Below are 23239 nucleotides of genomic sequence, written 5' to 3'. Positions count from 1 at the left end.
TTTAGAGGGAGTCTAGTTCTCCTTTAACATTAAAAGATGTCATGTATGTTTCGGGTCCGAAGAATAATTTGGTTTCAGTTGATATGTTCGAGGAACGTGGCTACGATGTGATATTTAGAAAAGGAAATACTTTCATTCGTCACATAGCGCCAGGGCAAGTGACGAGGATCAGGGTTTAGGTGAAGAACCTATATAAATTGGTTATATAATATTGTGCTACTTTGAGCACAAAACTAGAGAAGGTTCAAAGCCAAGACATCAGTGAGTTGTGGCATAGAAGATTGGGCCATTTACACCATGGAGCTTTGAAGATCATGCAATATATTTCTATAGGACTTCCTAAGGGTGCACTAGAATAGAGAGATACATGTAAAGGGTGTACAATAGGAAAGTACACCAAATCCAAATTTCATGATAAGGACAATCAAGTGCAAGCGATCCTTGAAAGAGTTCACTCAGATGTCTGTGGACCATTATCCACAGCCTCCATGACCAATCACATGTATTATGTAATATTTGTAGATGATTTCTCACGTAAGTGCTGGATTTTATTCATGAAGAAGAAATATCAAATGTTCTCTAAATTTTGTGAATTTAAAGCACTTATTGAGAAAGTCATTGGAATGAAAGTGAAGGTTCTCAGAAGCAATAACAATGGAGAATATGTGTCGAATGAATTTAAGAACTTCTGTTCATCAGAAGGCATTCGACGAGAGTTAATAGTACCCCATAACCCACAATAGAATGGGGTGGTTGAAAGGAAGAACAAAAGTATTGTGGGAGCTGCACGAGAAATGTTACATGATCGGGGCCTATTGTTGCACTTGTGGGTTGAAGCATGCAACACAATTGTATATTTGTAGAATAGAAGTCCCCATTATATTCTCTGGATAAGTACACTAGAAAAAGATTTTTTAGGTAAGAAACCAGATGTGGCACACTTTAGGATATTTGGTTCATCAATTTACTATCATATTACCAAGGATGTAAGGAAAATGCTAGAACCAACAGTTGAGTTGGGTATATTTGTGGGGTACACTGATACACTTCACAACTATCGGGTGTACCTGTCATCTCACAGGATGACAATGTTTTGTAGAGATGTGAATTTCAATGAAGAGAAGGCCATGAGATCTTCCATTAAGAGGGAGATTTAGTTAAATGAAGATGAGGAGCTTTTAGCTCCAAAGGAAAAACCTTAGGATGATGTGGAATAACCACATGTAGAGAAGCAGAGAGTGGAAGAACCCACTCATGCAGAGACATTCAGAGATGGAAGGAAGCCCACCAAAGAGGCTGAAAGATTAATGCATGATGCTAGAGAGAATGTGGAAACACCTGCATCATAACGCAGGTAGAGGAGGTCACCAGACCGGTACACTGGCTACATGGTGATGATGAGCGAGGGTATAGAGATTGAGCCATCCTCATTCAAGGAATAAATGTAAAAGCTAATATGGGTTGATGGCACGGTAGAGAAGTATGAATCCATTATCAGAAACAATGTTTGGGAAGTGGTCCCAAGACCAACATACAAGTAAACGGTGAGTTCTATATGGATTTACAAGGTAAAGAAAGCAGTAGATGGGAGTGTTGAGAAACAAAAGGCCAAATTTGTATGTAAATATATCCATTCCATGATATTTGTAGTTGTGTTGATGGTGCTGGGCCTGCCAACATGTCAAGGGGATCTCCCCAGTAAGAATTCCCAATTAGACCTCAGACCATTTGGTGTAGGAGTCCCAACAATGAGTCATAAGTTAATGCCTTGACTGCAATGTTGCACAGAGGCAAGTAAGATAACTATGTCAGTAGCAAGTGTGTGACCACTACTGTGAGTCAAGGAAGGTAAATGAGAGGTTCTAACATATGGGGGGTGAGATGTGTGCACCCCTTGGAAACCTGTAGGAGTACTCAGTTGAGAAGGGAACACACGAGCGAAGATGCATCACAAGCTCAAAAGCAGATCAGTCGGAAATCCAAAGTGATGGTTAAAACAACATCACATCTGAAACAAGATTCATATAATCACATACGAAGTAGTTCATACACAACTACGTATGTTAAAGAACATACATTCCTAAGCAACTGGAATAGTCCAACTACAATAACAACATATGCATGAAAATGTGTTGGCTCTTATTATATAAAGAAGTGTAAGTCCCAATCATACAGTACATCCATGTAAACCTGCTAGCCCCAATAGTGGAACGTTACAACCACATCCTCCTGCTCCTCCAAATAGATGAAGTGGCTCTGTGCATTAGAGAAGCCAAGGTGCATTACATTACTGTCCAAGATTTCTCCAAGATAGTCTTATCAGAAGTTTGGCTGATCAAAAGCCTATACAATGAGTTATGAGGGACTATTTATAGCAAAGCGTGGGGTGACCCTTGAAATTCCCTTTTGTGATAGTTCAACTACCCTCATGAATCTTCACCTACTCTATGATTGCTACATCCAACTATTGACACTTGACTTACATTTGACATGACTCAACATTACAATGCACATGTAGTCATTAAAACAACATGGCTTGAGCAAGCCATACAAGACATCACTAATACTTGGTCCGTTGTGATGGGACCAACTCTTTGCATGCTTGTGATGGCGAAGGTGGTGACCTAATGCAAAGCTTGGTCGTCCGTGATGGTGTGCATGCACCTCATGGTGACATCTTGCTAAAGCGAACTCTTGCCTCCATTGCTATGGCCATGGCTTGTGTAGTTGATACAATCACGCATTGATTACCAGACTCTAGAAAGAATGATGTGTACATGATTTTGTATTCATGTGTTATATGTATATATGAATTCGTTATGCATGTATGGTCATCATTATGGTTATGCATGTATGGTACATTAGACATTAACTGTGAGGTAATTATATGCAATTAGGTTTTCATGATGAATTGTGAGGACAGTGTTAAACCACACCGGGAAATTAGAAAAACCACTGAAAACAATACATACTACCCCTAGAGCTTTATAACATAACTCATTTCAGTATTTACAATGAATGACCTCCTCAAAAGAAAAATATCATGACAACATGGCAACATACTGCATACTAGAGCTTTATAACACAACTCATTACAATATTTATAATAACCACATATACGCATATGAACATTTACTAAACCAATAAATAAAAGGATATGATGCCCATATAAATCACCAAGGGAATCCATAGGATCACATATCCACCCTAAATAGTAGTAACAAGATTCACCTCCTTCTCAGGAAGTCCAGAATCCACTGCCACATTGAAAGCTGCATCCAATGTCCAACACTACAAACCTGGGCCAATTTTCCTCTCAGTGAACAATTACCGACTCATTGTTCTAGGGTAGACTCCCAATGTGCCTTTGATTCCAACTTCCAATGTGTTGATAGTGCTGGACCTGCTAACATGTCAAAGGGATCTCCCCGGTAAGAAGTCCCAGTTAGACCTCAGACCATCTGGTGTAGGAGTCCTACTAGTGGGTCATATAGTAATGCATTGACTGCGATTTCACATAGAGACAAGTAAGATAACTATGCCAGTAGCAAGGATGTGATCGTTGCAGTGAGTCAAGGAAGGTGCATGAGGGGTTCTAACACAGGGGGGTTGAGATGAGTGCACCCCTTGGCAACCTGTAATAGTACTCAGCTGGAAAGGGAACACATGACGGAAGATGCATCATAAGATGGAAAGTAGGTCAGCCGAAAATCCAAAGAGATGGTTAAACCAACAACACATGTGCAACAAGATTCATATAATTGCATACAAAACAATTCATACACAACTACGTAAGTTAAACATCATACATTGCTAAAGCAACCAAAATAATCCAACTACAATAACAACATATGCATGAAAACATGCTGGATCTTATTATATAAAGAAGTGTAACTTCCAATCATACAATACTTCCATATAAACCGCTAGCGCTAATAGAGGAACGTTACAACCACATCCACCTTCTCCTCTAAAGAGATGAACTAGCTTTGTGCAGTGGAAAAGCCAAGGCGCGTTACAATATTGTCCAAGCTCTCTCTAAGATAGTCTTATCGGAAGCTTGGCTGAGAAAAAGCCTCTACAATGAGTTATGAGGGACTATTTATAGAAAAGGGTGGGGTGACCCTTGACATTCCCCTTTGTGATATTTCATTTACCCTCATGACTCTTCATCTACTCTGTGACTGTTACATCCAACTATTGACACTTGAATTACACTTGACATGACGTTATAGTACAATGCACATGTAATCATGTGAGACAACATGGATTGAGAAAACCACACAAGAAATCACTGACACTTGGTCCATTGTGATGACACCAACTCTTTGGCATGCTTGTGATGGTGAAGGTGGTGAGATGATGCCAAGCTTGGTCATCCGTGATGGTGTGCATGCACTTCATGGTGACATCTTGTTGAAGCGAACTCTTGCCTCCATTGCAACCAATGTATTAGTTCAACTCCTTCATCCAACTCATCTGCTAACATGCACATGGTATTCTTCGGTGCGGTTGAACTGGTAACACATTAATACATAGTGTCTGTGCTGAACCGGTATTCTTTGGGTTACCTTTTTATCTTCATTATAGAGTTCAGAGCAAAATCCATTATTTGATTTTGTTTTTATTCATTAGATTTCCAAAATATTCTAATGGGTTTTCATTTTGGAGCACTTTCGTTTTTGATGCAGTGTGTTTTAATATAATATATGATGGGGGTAGTTTAGCAGAATATAGTAAAGATATTGTTGTAAGGTAATGTCTCGTAAATATTTAATTTGTTAAAATAAAATAAAAATAATTTTATATTAAAATAAAAATTCAATATTTATGGTTATTTTGATTTTTTTTTTACACTTATATTTTGTGATATGTATATGGATATATAAATAGAGATCTAATTATCTAGTAGATAATCTTATTTTTTTACTCTACAAACTTTACATGCATTTATTTTAGCTAAATGCTTATCTCACAGAAAACTCTTGTTTTGAGATTTTCATGTATACACACAGTTTTGTGCGCCTATACAAAATGTAATTTTTATCATTTTTAATGAATAAAAATTATGGTTTTTTTCTAAGTAAAAAATAAAAAATCTACGTTATTATTTTTATTTTTATTAATTTTTGTTGGCTAGTTAAAGTAAACTTGCTTGGTCAAGTAACTGGTTAGTTTCAAGTTTACGAGAATCCATAGTATTGACCCATGGTATTCATGTGGAATATAGCCTATTTAAAGGAAGAATTAAACTAGGTTAGATCCATCTTAATTCAAGATCTTCCAAACTCGGAGAGGGGTCAAATCTCTTTGCATTTCAAGAGATTTGATCCATCTTGGTGTTTTGGGTGGTTCTCATAAACTTGACTCAGTCAAGTTACCAACAATTTTCATGCTCCAGTTTTATGAGAACTCATAATTTTGCCCATAATATTCATGTGAAATTTAGTTTTTTTTTAAATCTTAAAGATTCAAAGTAAATTGATCCGGGTGACTACTAAGATCCCAGTAAAAGTGTTATTAGACACCTCCACTTCTCTGTGTTTTGTGATCCTAAAATTATATTTTTAATCACTGTTGTACATGTAATGCTTTTTTCTATGTTTTCTGATCCTAAAATTATATATCTAATCACTATTGTACATGTAATGTTTTTTTTCTATGTTTTGTGATCCTAAAATTATATATTTAATCACTGTTGTACATATAATGTTTTTTTCTATTTTCTAAATGTATGTTTTGTTTTGAAATTCACATTAATTCTTTTGAAATAAAGTAGGAAAACAAGTATTTTTAAGAATTATACCATTCTCTGAAACTTGTTTCAAAATAATCTATATGTAAAGACCTTAATAGGAATTGTGGGTGTAGCAGCTTTTATTGATGAAGATAATGTCACAGGATTCTTGAGAGAAAACACACCATTTTGCCTTCGGTTGTATTCTGAGTATCATTCACTTTGGGCATTGTCTTGCTTTCTGGAATCTGTTAAAACCAATGAAGCAAATTTTCGTTCTCATTGGTTAAAACATATCAAATATGCCCACCGATCTTTGCAAGGAGAAAGTTTTATTGTATAAGGGACAGGTTCTTATAAAAAAGTATACAGGATGATGTACAAGAGTGATCAAGTTCTTAGAAATGCTCATTCGGGAATGATTGCAGGGGTTGGTGGTAACAGAATGATTGGGGAAAGCGAACCACAGACACAGTGTAGTCATCTATGGTTGGATCTATATCTGCTAGGAAATGTTGTTTGGTCTGGCCACCCAAATGTAGTTGAGGAAAAAATGAGGATCATAATCCAAATTGTGGGACGGATTACTCATGAGGGAAGAGTTTGAAGATCAGATAAGGATTCTTTGGAAGAAACACAGTGCTCTATCACTAGAATTTCTAGGGTGATAAACCTCACGCATTGTCACCCTTGGGTATATCTACCTTATCTTTGGTAGTGAGTGGGAAGTGGGAATTGAACATAAAACTTTTAACATTCACATAACTTTACATATCAGGGTCGTATAGTTATTTGGTTACTAAGTCTACCACGTCTATTAAGGCATATATATTTTACCATTTTGGTTTTGAACCTGTGACTTTTAGAGAAAAAACTAGGAAACCTGCTCTTTATCATTAAACCCACTGCTTTGATACAAATTTTGCCAAATTTTGGTGTTTGAGAAGACAAATCATGCCATTGGGAAAATTTTAGTCTTTAAATGCCGCTGAATTTAAGGAGTTTCTGGTATGTCAAACAATGTGGGAATCCAAACCAGATTTACAAGCATGTCATGATATCCGTCCATTTGTAATTTCTTGAAAAAAAATATCCGAAAACTACCGTGAATCAAATATTAAAAATAATCAGTCCACTTATACAGAAATTTATGTATCACAAACAGTAACCATTTTTCATTTTCTTTGAAAAGAAATCAAGCATGGCTGTAACACAGTCACCTTGAAAACAATGGCACTTTTTCGCACCTCCCACAAATTTTTGGAGGGAAAACATCAACATAATCTTTAAAGAGGTAAAGTATCAGGTAGCAATCTTCCGTCCCCTGCCATAATTCTGCGATCCGAGAAAGTTGAAAAAACATTAAAGAGATAAAGTACCAGGTAGCAATCTTCCGTCCTCTGCCAGAATGCTGCGATCCAATAAAGTTGAACTTTGATCAATTTTTTGAGAATCTGGGTCAGCTCAGAGTGCGGCATTCTGGGTAAAGTTCCAACCTGAGACTTGAATCATGAAGATTCAATTCTAACCATGCCTAAAAATTAAGTTGAATTCCAACCAATTATCTGAAAATCGAAACTATTTTCTACCGGATTAGCTTACTTTAACACTACTGATATTATTACAGCTCTTTGGTAACAAAGGGCAACCGTTTTTGGGAAGACAAACAACTTCACTCACACAAAAACTCTACACTGATTTGAATCTCTTGAACCTGAGCTGTTTCCATGGCAATGCCCTGTCTGAAGAACTTAACAGCAGCGCAACAGATAACAAGAACATTAAAAAACAATTGATAACCTGTATATATTTACAAAATTTTTGAAATGTTCACTGTAATTCATAGCCTCACCGCCCCAGTATTAATTCCTTGGATAGATCTTTTCAGTGCAGCAGCCGGAATTGCAGGAAGAATGAACGCTTTTGGCCAAAATTGTTACCGCCTTTTTGAGCGACGCGCGAATTGTTGCGCCAATGGAAGAAAATATCTCCCTTTTGATGTTTCCGCGCTTTGGGGGAAGCCTAGACATCCTTCTTCGGGCTTTGCCAGTGCCAGTGCCAGACTCTGCCATTAGCACGCTGTAAGAATCTCCAGCTAGTTTGTTCTCTAGTATCCCTATTCACGGTTTGCTCCTAACCAATGCTAGGAAAGCCCTAGCAAAGCACCAGAACTCTGATAAACATCAGCAGCAAAGTAGAAGCTCATGATACCAATAACTGCTGGCCAGTGGTCTGCATGTTTAGACCACCTAGAGATATTGGACAGTGCGAAGAGAGCAGCCTTCCACTCATCGATTTCTTGCGAGCCGTATTCCCCACGGCTCTCATGCCCCTGGAATGCTTCAGCAAATGGACCACCATGAGATTGATCCGCCGGGTGCTCAACTTGAGAAGGACTGACATTGTAAAACAGAGGGACGGCTATGGCCGACCGCTTCTTCTCCCTTTCATGTACATTGCGTGCGATAAGAGAGACTTCTCTGAGGCACGATGCAGATTCTGCGTAATTGGTGGATCCAATAGGGCGCTATATTTCAAAATTTCACTATCCTGCGCTTAATTTGAAAACACGGTGTGATATGGCATGGATGAATGGCGCTTAATTTGAAACATGGCCTGGTATGGTGTGGATTAATAGCATCATGCATGGTATGCCTATCTATCGTGATATGTATCATGACGTATCATGACTATACGAGAAAACAGACCCAAACATCTCGTTGAAATGTGAGTGACGGACATTATCCGATGTCAGAACCCGTTTCCCAAGATTGTCCTTACGGTCCTTAGAGTCTCTTAAGGAGGGCATTAATGGATCAATAGTAGTGGAAAGGCAAGCAATAGATCCCATGCTATTGGGCCATTAATGCCGCCTCTTAGCATGGGATCCATCATCCATGTCGCCTCTTAGCATGGGATCCATGTCATACCCATCCCCCTATGGCGTAAATGCAATGCCCGCCCGAGATTTCTGGCTTTCCGAGATTTTCGGCTTTTCAATACGATTGAGATCGCCTGACATTTCCGGCGCCGCAAATCTACCACGCTATAAATTTCCCGCCGTTTGATAGCTGAATTCGGGGCCTTTTAAATAACAGCGAAATGGCGAAATCATGGTATCCATTTCGGCAACCATTTCTGCGTCGGCGTTTTGAAACCAGGGTCCATTTCTGCGTCTGCGTCTGCGTTTTGAAACAGGTAAGTTTATTCTGTTAGCATGGATTTAAATTTCAGGGTTTATACACGGTTTAAATTTCAGGGTTTATACACGATTTAAATTTCGGAAAGGGACTGCGTGCCAGGTTTATAAGAGCCTCGGAGGCTGTTAAGTTGCCCAAGTTGCCCAAACCTATCATGTTTTTTTGCTTTTTAACCTGCCATGAAAATTTTAATGCATATTTCTACTGTGAGACATAGCTCAGAAACTATTTTATCCAAATTATGTCTCACAAACTATTTTATCCAAATTAATTAAATATTTTTAATAAGATTTTTAATATAATTAATTTATTTCTAATTTTGTTCCTTTGTGCGAGAATTAGTCTTTATGATAAATCAAATTTTATTAGGAGGAAATGCGAATGAAAATCATCCGGACGAATCAGTTTCATGACTTAAAGATCTGACTTAGTGATGCAATGTTTTAAAGATCTGACTTTTTTAACTGATAAATTACTTTCAGAAATCATAAGTTTTATTATTTAAATTAGATTTTTATGTGCATATATAAATTAGTTAGGGCTTGCGTCGGCCATAAGCCAATTTTCTGGTATTATACACCAAGAAACTGCGCGGTCACTGACCCTTCTTCATATGAATGTAAGAAAGATTGTTATTAAATCGCCAGGGTAGCGGCACGGGTTTTTTTCTCCATTTGGCATTACTGTTAATTTTGAGTTAAAAAAATTAATGTTTTCGAAACCCAGTGAAAGTTTAAGGGTTTCTACCTCTGTGTAAATTTATATAAAATCGACACAGTACGCTCCATGTTTATTACTGGGGTATTCTTGATGTGATTCATTTGTTATTATTTACTGGTGAATTTTTCTTGGGTTGTAACCCTGACGGTTAATTTTTTAGGAAGGAATTTTTTTTCACTACCTATCTTTACGGTAATTCACTTATATTCAGATACCAATTTACCATTGCATTTTACAAGAAGTTTATGTAATTGAGTCGTTTGGATAATTCGGTGCTTCTTACTCTTTTTGCGGTATATGAAATGTATTTCCATCTTTCTGCTTATATTATATGGATTAATTTTTGCTCCAATTAACTTATATTGGGAGACCATTAGATTGTTCTTTACCTGTAAGTAGCCTCTACTATTTGTGTGTTTATACTAATTACTCCTTTACCGGATCCTTGTAATGGTGAACTATTTGTCAATTTTTTTGTCAATTTTCTAAGACTTACCTTTCCATGTTGTTTAGGACTTACTCCATGGAACCATAGGTCTAACTTGCCCATAAAATTAATAGAGTCAGTTTTATTTTTAATTTATTTTTTAATTGATAACAGATTATGCATGATCTTTAATGCAATTCCACTTTTAACATTATTTAATCGGCAACAATCATGCTCATCTTTAAAAATTTCCAATTTTTATATATTTGTTTTATATTGGAATGTTTCTTAAAATATAATTAATTTATGTTTTTATATGAGATCTAATTTTGGTTGGAAAATAGAATTTATATCTTCTATATAAGAAGTAATTGGTTAGAAAATAATTAAAATAATAAATTACTTGCAAGAATTTTATAAAAGTTTAATATTCAAATTATAAGAATGAAAAATCAAATCATGTTTGGATCATCATTAGTAACCCTAAAACTAAAGCCATATAAATGACCACATAAATGACCCATGCGACGGATTCCAAAGCAACATCGATAAAGAACAACTCTATGTGATGAAGTGCTAAGTTTCTAAAGTTAAGTTTTTGTAATCTATGTTGATGAAGTGGTAAGTTTCTAAATTTAGAACTAATTATAATTATTATGATTTATCTTCAAAACTTTTTGCAGTAATTACATTGAAGAAGTTTTGTGAAGTTTTTTTTAGAACTAATTATAATTATTATGATTCATCTTCAAGACAAGATAAATCTTATTGATTAATTCGTAAGTTAGGGACAAAACTTTTCTTATATGATTACTGCAGAAATGAAATTTTTTTTGGTTTGCTAATGAAACTTATGAACAAAATTTTTATTATGATATGAAATTTTTTTGAAATGATAAATTCACTTAAGGAGATAAAGTTATAAGTTAATGACTTACAAATATATGTAGAGTAATAGATTTTTTTGGTGGACTATCAATAAATTATTTTTTTAGTATCCAAATTTTATCTACCCATAATGATGTAAGCTAAACAAATAACCCTAAGTAATGTAAGTTTTTACTTATTCAAGATATAATTTTGTTTTTTTAATTGAACACTACATATTTGTGAATGAAAGTTTATAGCTAGCCTCTTAAGAGAAACGAAGTGTGACATCGTTTTTAATTTGTTTTTTTATTTTTCACAAGTCACATAACTTAAGTGGTCCATAATCCACACATATTTTTTTACTAACCAAAGCATTTTTACTTCATTAGGAGTGGGACTTTGAACAAAGGGCATCAAGTTTCAAGAGCTTTTGTTCATAGTTTATTTGAGCTTACTTTTTCACACCATAAGTGAAGGAAGACACATAAAAGCAATCATAACTTGAACAAACTAAATTTCCCCACAGGGGCCATAAAATAATTTATTTTGTACAAATTGAAATATGTTCCGAAAATACTCTTGTTAATATCTAAATGGAAATTTTGTTATACTAAAATGGAAATAATTCACGTATTTGTCATTGAGATTTTGAAATTTGTTACCAAATGATATAAAACCGGTTATGGTTTATTAAGTTTTATGTCTTAGGAGCCAAATTAATGTTCTTAACATTTATTTATAAGTGGAGAAAGAAATACAACTAACACATTTTAATAAAAGCACACAGATATTGAATAAATAAATAACCTACTGAGTTCATCAAATGTACCGACAAAAGTAGGATTCTAATTCTTACAACTAGCCGCAAAGTTTATATCAATATATATCAAAGTAAAAAAAAATTACTTCCAAAGCTTGTGTTTTTGAAAAACAATATGTTTGATTAGAAAAGTTCAATGAAACTATTGCAACCATATAAATTAGATGACTAATAAATAATAGATATCAATTCATAATCAATAACAATAGACACTACTTTAGCATATCTCATTTTATTAAGATTTAAAAAAACATAAAACCCAACTAATCTATAATTGTATTTCCCTTCGACCCCTTCCACCTCAACCACTCATCACAAGTTGTACCATGAGACCAACATGGTGACACCACCTCCACAAAGACATCATATGTCATACATGGTTAGTCTAAATTTGCATGAAATCTATAAGTTGATTAATGACCCAAATATTACCTTTACCAAAGTGGTTTACCTGAAAAGTATAAAATAGTTACCTAAAAATGTGATTGCTATTCTTAGTGATATGCATTAATCAAGACCATAATATCTACTCAAACCAAATTATTTTCGATGCAATTTTTATAGGTATTTGAAGAATGAAGAAGTGGGAGAGGATTAATGAGTTGGAAGTTGAAGACCCGGAGGATATGATTGAATTTTCAGCAGAAGATTTAACATGGACAGAGATTAATGGGGACCAAGTTGCAATTATTCCATATTGTCGACTTGATGATTTTATAAGAGGAGAGGAATCGAGTGAACGGGCACCCACTCAATTTCTTCTTGCTTCTCAACGAAGTAAAAAAGCAGAGGATATCGGAAAAACATATTTTTCAACATATCTAGAGTACATGATGTGAGTCTTTATATCTTTTTTCAATATATGTATAATTCTTTTCAATATGCATAAATTTTATATCTAATTTGTTGTAATTGTTTTATATATAGTTATTGGTGTGCATATGGTCCGGAGTGCAACAACAGAATTATGAGTGCATCCTCAGATCAAAACAAAAAACACAATCAACGTGAAAGTATTAAAGTTGGTTGCCAATGTCACTTCATTGTGCGACGACTTCAACTTAGACCAGATGATGCTGTAATAATATATACTGCATGTAGGCATATTGATAAATCCAATGTTGTTTGTCATGGAAAAGATGCAATCGGTAGGCCTATGAGATTCAGTTATGCACCACATTTAACAAGGGATATGCGATCTATTGTCCAACATTTAATCCAAAGAGGTTTTAATCCCACTATGATATGGGATAAGTTCATCTCTGATGTGAAGGATGGATTCGGTGAGTTATACACAGGGACATCTCGAGATACATACATGACAAGACAAGATATATTAAACATTTACAATGATACCATAAGGCTAGAGTATGTTAAAGATCAAAGTGATCCAATCAGTGTAGAATGTTGGTATAAGGAACACACTGAGAGCTTTTTCTTCTACCAGAAACAAGATCTTGCTGAAAACATCCCTTTTATCATAGGCATACAGACAAAGTGGATGCGTTCAATGATGCTAAAATATTCTCACAACAATATAATCTCAATGGATTCAACATTTGGTACAAATAAGTACGGGGTGAGTACAAAATTACCCTAAATCTAATTCATTTATTCAACACCATTTTAATGCTTCTATCTTATATAAATATAATTATGTACTTTGTTTGTAATGTAGTATCAACTTTACACTTTAATGGTCTTCGACAAACATCACAATGGGGTTCCAGTAGCTTGGGTGATATCATCACGCAATACTATAGTTGATATTTGTAAATGGATGTCAACTCTCTTTGCCATTGGGAAGAAAGAGCAACCAGATTGGCATGTTAAAGCCTTCATTACAGATGATGCTACCGCTGAAATTGAAGCATTAAGGTGATGTGTTTATTCTTTTTATAAGAGACATAAAAATATTCTTAATGTATATTCTCTCTAAAAATTATGTTATTCCAGGTCTTCAATCAACTGTACAATATTATTATGTGTGTGGCATGTCCGTCGTGCATGGTTGAAGAATGTTGGAAACAAAGTCCAAGGAAGGGAAAACCAAATCCGAATTTTCCGTGCTTTAGGAGAAATCATGCACACATGTGCAGATGATGAATCTATAAAAAAGGCAGTTGAAAATTTATTTGAAGGATTCAGTGACCATACAAAGTTTTTGGAATATTTTAAAGCAACTTGGTTAGCCAACAACAAAATATGTAAGTTTCTTATAAGTGGCTTTAATGACTCCTTTTTGCATGTCATATGTATAGTTATTAATTCATAACCAATAAATTTATTTCTACAGATATGTGGGCAAAAGCGTACAGAAATTTTCCACATTCCAATCAAAATACAAATAATGCAATTGAGTCTTACCATCGGTATATCAAGCAGAGGTACCTAAGTGAGAAAAACAATGCATGCCATAGGCGGGTTGATTGGTTGATTTATGTGTTGTTGACAAAGGTTGTATTATATTACAATCATATGCAACGTTTAAAAGAAGCTGGTTTTGTACGACCCAGAAAAATTGAGGAACAGTTGAATTCATCCAAGTGTAGAGCTAACCAAATCCCAAATGAAGATTGTGTGCCTGATGAAAAGAGTAACAACGATTATTGGGTTCGTAGCCAAAATAACAATACTCGTGATATTTGGTACAATGTCATATATAAAGATTCCACTCTACACTTTTGTAATTGCAAGTGGGCCTTAAATGGAAACATCTGTAAACATGTATTGAAAGTTGAGATGTTGGCAAGTAACATTAGCTTGGGTGAAAATGTATTCCCTAATGTCACTAATCCTACTACAGAAATTCCTAGAATTTTATTTGATTTGAATGAGTCGCCTATATTGGGCCCAGAAATCCAAACAGAGCTTCTACCATGCTTTGATTCTCCTCCCATTCTAAATTATCATAATGAAACAAGCAATGATAATTTAGATAATTTCTCATATAATGTTGAAACAACCAATGTACGACCAGATAGTGCATTATTTGAAGATGATGAGATGAAACGTGTTAACTCATCAACTCATGAGAAATTGAGATCCATAATACCTACAAATTTGGAACAGGCATATGCATTAAACAACTTGGTAGACAAAGTATGTCAAGAATACAACAAAATGTTTTTCAATACTATAACTCCATCCAAGATCACTACCAAGAGAAAACATAGTTTCTTGAGCCCAGTCAATAAGAAAAGGTGTTTTGGTCACAAGTCAAATGCAGGGAAAGATAAACTACAATTTGAAAGGGTTGGACGAGTTCGTGCAAAAAAAAAGAGCATGAATGAACAGCTGGAGTTGTCTTCTCAACGACAAAGAACTGTGGACCACATGCCTGAGTTAGTGCAACATTCTATTATACACAAAAATGGTAAATCTGATGTTATGCATTTTTTCATGTGAAATATGATATACTATCATTTGCAATGCATAGGCATAACTATATGAACTTTTTTTGTTGTTACAGTTGACAGGCCAACTTGTCGACTCCAATTATTTGATGAGCATGTCGATGAAAGAAACTATAGCATTGGGAGCACTTCTCCAATCAGTACTTCTCCCATGCCTATAACTGACTCCCCAAACCTTTCCCAATTCCCACCCCTCCCCTTTAACCATCCGCCCTTCTCATTGTTCCAATCATCCACCCTCAACATTCCAATTTCCCCCCCTAGGGTGATCGCTCGCCCTAGGGTTATTCCCACTATCGTACAACCAATAGGGATGTATCATCGCCCCAACCCACTACATTTTTCCAATTTTTCTCCCACCATGCCTTTATCCATCACCCCTGAACCATGCCTATATCCATCACCAAGTGCTCCACCATCTACCCAGGAAGGGTAGTCTTCTCCATTGCCTTAGATCTTCATGGTGAGAATGAGTAGTTGACCAAAAACTTATCATTAATTAATGAAATTGATTATATGCATTTTGGATTTTGGAACTAATTGGTTATTGAATTTTTGCAGCAATATCACTTTGGAAATGCACTTGGGAGTGCCAAGAGTGGCGATGGTGACTTATACACCCAATTTCTAGATCAGTCATGAGGCGGCATTTCCATAATGTCATTCATGGGCATGAACTTCCATTATCTATGTTGGGAATGAAGTTCCATTTTGTAGAAAAGAAAAATGTATAACTAGACAAATTTGGAATACAAATACATGAATTTGAACTTGTGTGTATGACAATGTCTTCATTGACTTTTAAATTCATGATGTGGATTTGATGTTATATTCTATCAATGTTACATCAGGTTTGAGGAATGTAGTTAGAATGGATTTATTTGTTTCATGTACAAGTTATCAAGTTTGCAAGTTAAGTTACTTTTATATTTATATCTTACTCAATGTTGCACGCATGAAAAAACATATCATTACCAAGGAACTTTGCTTAGTTATAATAATAGATGTATCATGTACATGAAGAGAGCATATATATGGATTTAGATTTATTTTAATTTTTTATTTATGAAAAAGAAAACTAAAGTTGAATTTATGAAAAAGAAAAGTACACTATACATGCCATATAAGAAAATCTGCAAAAATAGATAATGATTTGAGCCTTTACCACTTAACTACTAACATTTAGAGATGAAAAATTTATTGATAAGTGGTGTAGTATTATTTAAGTTTTATTATATATATATATATATTAACAATTCCTTTATTTATCTTTGGAGCCCTGTAACATAATGTACACAACTCCTCAACAAATCCTCCTCCAACATGTTGTAGATACTAAAGTAAAATTCCATTCTCCAATTACATCCAAAACAAGACTTTTGATTGTCCAATTGTATCAGAAGCAAGACTTTTGGCTTTTTGAATAAGCACTTCACTAATTTTATTTATTTTGGATATTTCAGCTTATTGCCTCAATGGGTGCATCATAATGAAAAGGTAAGTGGCTAGGTTGAGAGTTTAACATCACACTTCATGTTTAGATTTATACAAATCTTGATGCAATGTAAGCTATATAAATTTTTGGAGTGCTAGAAATTACAATGCCCTAATTTTATTGAACAAAGTTGATTGTGCTATAACAATATGACCCTATAATAATATATAAGGGAAAAATATATTACGATGCGATAAGGGCTTGGAACCAAGGATGGATCTAGAAGGTTTGAATTCTAGTTAATTCGACCATGCATTCTAGTTACTCAAATGAAAAAAAATAAATAGCTTTAAGCTAGTTCTTTGGTAAGGAATTTTTAATTGATTGAACATTTTAAATGTCTATTCTCTCTTATTTTGAAATGAACAATCCAACAATGCTCATGTCATAAAACAAAGACAATATTGATTCATAATTTACTACAAACATATATGGAAAATGTTTAAACCCCACAATAAAAAAAGAAAAAAGAAAAGAAAAGAAAAGATTATGTAAAATAACAAATGTAGATACCAAAATACATGAGCAAGAAAAAAAGGAAAACTCAAACTAGGAAAGTGTTCACCCATAATTGAAAATCATCAACAACTAAAACTAGGAAAGTGTCCTGTCTGCCCCTCTATTTGTGGATGGTATGTTGTACTGAATTGAATATGAGTGCCTAACCCAGTAAAAAGGGCTTTCCAAAATGCAGAAGTAAACTTTACATCCTGTTCGGAAATAACTACTTTCGGCATGCCATACAACCGAAATATCTCCCTCATAAATATATCTACAATTTCAACAATTTTGATGATTCTCAGATGAAGTTCAGATATTTAAGATCATATGCATTCATGACCTGTAACTCATATGTTTACCATGTGTTTCACGAAATGTATAATGCGTATTAGGAAGTCTAGGTCAATTTTTAGCTTCAAGTTTGAATGTTTGGCATTATAGTCATGTAAATTATGATTCTGGAAAGTTATAGGAACTTTTGGGCAGTGGTTTGGAGGCTAGCCGAGAAAAGTGGCTTAGATCTCAGAACCACTGACACAGAATTGGAACATTTGGGTCATAATCGCATGAAAGCATGCCTATGCATGTAGTTGGAGGCTCACAACTGCATACATGCTGTGTGTGGATGTGGTTGGGGTTTAGGCTTGAGAAACGGTAGTTCCAACTCAAGATCTGATCATCAGAGGTTGTGGACTGAATTCTGGGTGATCTAGTGCTCCTGAGGGGTATCAGTAAGTTGTCGGTGTGTTGGCCCCATTTCCATAGCTGGAAATTGGAGGTTGTTTCATGTCATAGTAACACCCAAGCCATGTTTACCCCAGGGAGCTTGTAAAAGCTGGTAAATCTAGGAGGGGCGCATGTTTACACTATGGATTCATAAGGTAGTCCTTCTCTCAATTGGTAGTTAATTAACTTTAAATGCTTAATCAGCATATCATCCATTCGTGGTTTTCCATGCTGGCATTTCAATCATAATTTAATATTACAAAACGAGGGCTAAAACAAGAGATGTTATAGAGAGTTAGGCCTTAAAAAATATCCTTTCATTAATAGGGATAATTCTTCTCTTACTCTATGCATCTAGCATCCACTAAGGAATTGTATGCATTTTCCATTATGCACACATTGCAATAAAATAATGTAACCACATTAGAAATATTGTCCTCATAAGATAATTCATTGAAATGGACAAAAAAATGCTTGAAAAGACTAGTGTTTAGACAAATATGAATTAATGTGAACCTTGTGATTCTTATGAGTATGCATGTTCTCCAATGAAAGAAATGAAACCTATTTGGACTAGTTTTAGTAAAAATCTTCTCTTGGTATTGTATTAATAGTCCTTCTCTCCCTCTATGCCTCTAGCTTCCATTACACAATTGTTTGCATTTTCCATCAGGCACACACTAAAATAACATAAGTGGATTGCCTTTGAAATATTACCCTATTAAAATAATATGTTGAGATGCACATAAAATGACTTGAAAAGACTATACTTTAAATAAACTTGAAATGATGTAAACCTTGCAATTATTATTACTACGCAAGTTATGTAGTGAAAGTAGCAAAATGTTTTGGGCCAATGCCAAAAAAATAAATAATAATAATGTGTTTAGTTGCACATTAAATGGCTTGAAAAGACTATACTTTAAATAAGCTTGAGATGTAAACCTTGCAATTATTATTACTACGCAAGTTATGTAGTGAAAGTAGCAAAATGTTTTGGGCCAACACCAAAAAAATAAATAATAATAATGTGTTCAGTTACACATAAAATGGCTTGAAAAAACTAGACTATAAATAAACTTGAAATGATGTAAACCATGCAACCAACACCAACCAAAAAAGAAAGAAAAAGATATTCACAAGTGAAAGTGAATCTTGAACCAGAACAATTGATTGAATAGGACAAGAGATTCTAAGTCATGATTGCCACCATCACAACCTTAACCAACTATTGTCACCATAACTGTGATTCAATAAATATATTAATATAGTTCTCAATAGCATGGAGACATATTGGAAAGTGCTTACCACCACAATGACCTCAATAAACTAATAATGACAAATATGTCGAGGTGATTACAATGACATTCAACAACATATAAAATCTTGACATAAAATAATAGAAATGAAATGAAGTCTTTGTTTCATATTAAAATAAAAGTCAACAATGCCTAGGGGGCATAGAATAGTTGGTGATGAGGTGTATTGTTAAGTCACTTCGTGATCTAGAGGTCATCGATTTGAAACTTCATGTGCAAAAATCTAGTCATATTAAAGATTGATATGACCCCAGCAAGAGGTAATCCCAAAATAATTTTGACAGGTTAAATACCTATGAGCTATAATTTCTCAAGCCAAAACTTAAACCCATATTTAATTTGCTTTATTATTGGATAACATCCCAATCATATGAATGCGGTGGTAAGACCATCGATGTGGTTCGTCATTCAAACACGATCATTATTTTCATTATCAAAAATAAGAGTGGAACGACATTCTGGGAGGTAAGTCCGAAAGAAATTTAAATGTGCCATCTTCCAATCATATAATACATTAAAATTTTAAATAAAAATTTATTAATCAAACATTACTATAACTCTTCTGGTCTAAATTTAACTCCGAGTTAAATTTTATCCAAATTAATTAAATATTTTTAATAAGATTTTTAATATAATTAATTTATTTCTAATTTTGTTCCTTTGTGCGAGAATTAGTCTTTATGATAAATCAAATTTTATTAGGAGGAAATGCGAATGAAAATCATCCGGACGAATCAAGTTTCATGAGAAAGAATTGTGGATAGAGTTATTCTAAAAAATTCAACCACTGCTAAATAAAACTTTACACAACAATCTATTATTGTACCACTAATAGATAAATAAATAAATTTTTCCATCTAATATTAAAACTACCTTATCATAAATTCAATCTCTTATTGAAAATTATTCTGCCGAATTCCAAAAAAATTAAGAAAGTTGACTTTGCTGCTCCGTTAATTATTTAATCTTGTGGATATCCCCTTTTCAACGCGGCTCTATCTTGCCTTGACTCTGCCACGAAACTTGGCAAGCCATAAATCCCATGCTATAGGGATTTTAATGCGCCCTTTTATGTATGATCATAGGGATTTCATGCCATGGTTACGGCAGTCTATGATGATGGATGGATGCTACGCCGGTTTGCATGTCCTGGAAGTCTGACAACGAGCCGCCGCCACTGTTCTACAAGGACGACTGAATTACAGAACGCATAAAGGACGATTGTTCTTTGCCGTTTTTAAAATGGGAAATTCAACCCTCGGACGGCGGGAAATTTTAACGTGGTGGAGTGAGGAGTGAAACTGGGGCGAAGTTTCGTGGCAGAGTCAAGGCAAGATAGAGCCGCGTTGAAAAGGGGATATCCACAAGATTAAATAATTAACGGAGCAGCAAAGTCAACTTTCTTAATTTTTTTGGAATTCGGCAGAATAATTTTCAATAAGAGATTGAATTTATGATAAGGTAGTTTTAATATTAGATGGAAAAATTTATTTATTTATCTATTAGTGGTACAATAATAGATTGTTGTGTAAAGTTTTATTTAGCAGTGGTTGAATTTTTTAGAATAACTCTATCCACAATTCTTTCTCATGAAACTTGATTCGTCCGGATGATTTTCATTCGCATTTCCTCCTAATAAAATTTGATTTATCATAAAGACTAATTCTCGCACAAAGGAACAAAATTAGAAATAAATTAATTATATTAAAAATCTTATTAAAAATATTTAATTAATTTGGATAAAATTTAACTCGGAGTTAAATTTAGACCAGAAGAGTTATAGTAATGTTTGATTAATAAATTTTTATTTAAAATTTTAATGTATTATATGATTGGAAGATGGCACATTTAAATTTCTTTCGGACTTACCTCCCAGAATGTCGTTCCACTCTTATTTTTGATAATGAAAATAATGATCGTGTTTGAATGACGAACCACATCGATGGTCTTACCACCGCATTCATATGATTGGGATGTTATCCAATAATAAAGCAAATTAAATATGGGTTTAAGTTTTGGCTTGAGAAATTATAGCTCATAGGTATTTAACCTGTCAAAATTATTTTGGGATTACCTCTTGCTGGGGTCATATCAATCTTTAATATGACTAGATTTTTGCACATGAAGTTTCAAATCGATGACCTCTAGATCACGAAGTGACTTAACAATACACCTCATCACCAACTATTCTATGCCCCCTAGGCATTGTTGACTTTTATTTTAATATGAAACAAAGACTTCATTTCATTTCTATTATTTTATGTCAAGATTTTATATGTTGTTGAATGTCATTGTAATCACCTCGACATATTTGTCATTATTAGTTTATTGAGGTCATTGTGGTGGTAAGCACTTTCCAATATGTCTCCATGCTATTGAGAACTATATTAATATATTTATTGAATCACAGTTATGGTGACAATAGTTGGTTAAGGTTGTGATGGTGGCAATCATGACTTAGAATCTCTTGTCCTATTCAATCAATTGTTCTGGTTCAAGATTCACTTTCACTTGTGAATATCTTTTTCTTTCTTTTTTGGTTGGTGTTGGTTGCATGGTTTACATCATTTCAAGTTTATTTATAGTCTAGTTTTTTCAAGCCATTTTATGTGTAACTGAACACATTATTATTATTTATTTTTTTGGTGTTGGCCCAAAACATTTTGCTACTTTCACTACATAACTTGCGTAGTAATAATAATTGCAAGGTTTACATCTCAAGCTTATTTAAAGTATAGTCTTTTCAAGCCATTTAATGTGCAACTAAACACATTATTATTATTTATTTTTTTGGCATTGGCCCAAAACATTTTGCTACTTTCACTACATAACTTGCGTAGTAATAATAATTGCAAGGTTTACATCATTTCAAGTTTATTTAAAGTATAGTCTTTTCAAGTCATTTTATGTGCATCTCAACATATTATTTTAATAGGGTAATATTTCAAAGGCAATCCACTTATGTTATTTTAGTGTGTGCCTGATGGAAAATGCAAACAATTGTGTAATGGAAGCTAGAGGCATAGAGGGAGAGAAGGACTATTAATACAATACCAAGAGAAGATTTTTACTAAAACTAGTCCAAATAGGTTTCATTTCTTTCATTGGAGAACATGCATACTCATAAGAATCACAAGGTTCACATTAATTCATATTTGTCTAAACACTAGTCTTTTCAAGCATTTTTTTGTCCATTTCAATGAATTATCTTATGAGGACAATATTTCTAATGTGGTTACATTATTTTATTGCAATGTGTGCATAATGGAAAATGCATACAATTCCTTAGTGGATGCTAGATGCATAGAGTAAGAGAAGAATTATCCCTATTAATGAAAGGATATTTTTTAAGGCCTAACTCTCTATAACATCTCTTGTTTTAGCCCTCGTTTTGTAATATTAAATTATGATTGAAATGCCAGCATGGAAAACCACGAATGGATGATATGCTGATTAAGCATTTAAAGTTAATTAACTACCAATTGAGAGAAGGACTACCTTATGAATCCATAGTGTAAACATGCGCCCCTCCTAGATTTACCAGCTTTTACAAGCTCCCTGGGGTAAACATGGCTTGGGTGTTACTATGACATGAAACAACCTCCAATTTCCAGCTATGGAAATGGGGCCGACACACCGACAACTTACTGATACCCCTCAGGAGCACTAGATCACCCAGAATTCAGTCCACAACCTCTGATGATCAGATCTTGAGTTGGAACTACCGTTTCTCAAGCCTAAACCCCAACCACATCCACACACAGCATGTATGCAGTTGTGAGCCTCCAACTACATGCATAGGCATGCTTTCATGCGATTATGACCCAAATGTTCCAATTCTGTGTCAGTGGTTCTGAGATCTAAGCCACTTTTCTCGGCTAGCCTCCAAACCACTGCCCAAAAGTTCCTATAACTTTCCAGAATCATAATTTACATGACTATAATGCCAAACATTCAAACTTGAAGCTAAAAATTGACCTAGACTTCCTAATACGCATTATACATTTC

At 34.4% G+C, this 23239-nt stretch overlaps 1 long non-coding RNA gene across 3 annotated transcripts; it reads left to right on the top strand.

The window, feature by feature from the left end:
• The first annotated feature begins 8573 nt into the window (after positions 1 to 8573).
• Positions 8574 to 15937, top strand: LOC149143338 (uncharacterized). Of its 3 annotated transcripts, XR_016264178.1 has the most exons (5): positions 8574 to 8935; positions 12339 to 13353; positions 13453 to 15150; positions 15247 to 15653; positions 15752 to 15937. It is a non-coding gene; the product is annotated as an uncharacterized LOC149143338 (long non-coding RNA). The 3 variants fall into 3 exon arrangements; XR_016264177.1 differs by having other exon boundaries at positions 13453 to 15653; XR_016264176.1 differs by lacking the exons at positions 12339 to 13353; positions 13453 to 15150; positions 15247 to 15653.
• Positions 15938 to 23239: the final 7302 nt, after the last annotated feature.

Source organism: Pinus tabuliformis, chromosome X (assembly GCF_031772625.1).
Source record: "Pinus tabuliformis cultivar Carrire ecotype Pingquan chromosome X, CPIR1, whole genome shotgun sequence".
Lineage (NCBI taxonomy): Eukaryota > Viridiplantae > Streptophyta > Pinopsida > Pinales > Pinaceae > Pinus > Pinus tabuliformis.
The sequence above is the reverse complement of the archived record's forward strand: the minus strand, read 5'-3'. Positions and strand labels throughout refer to the sequence as shown.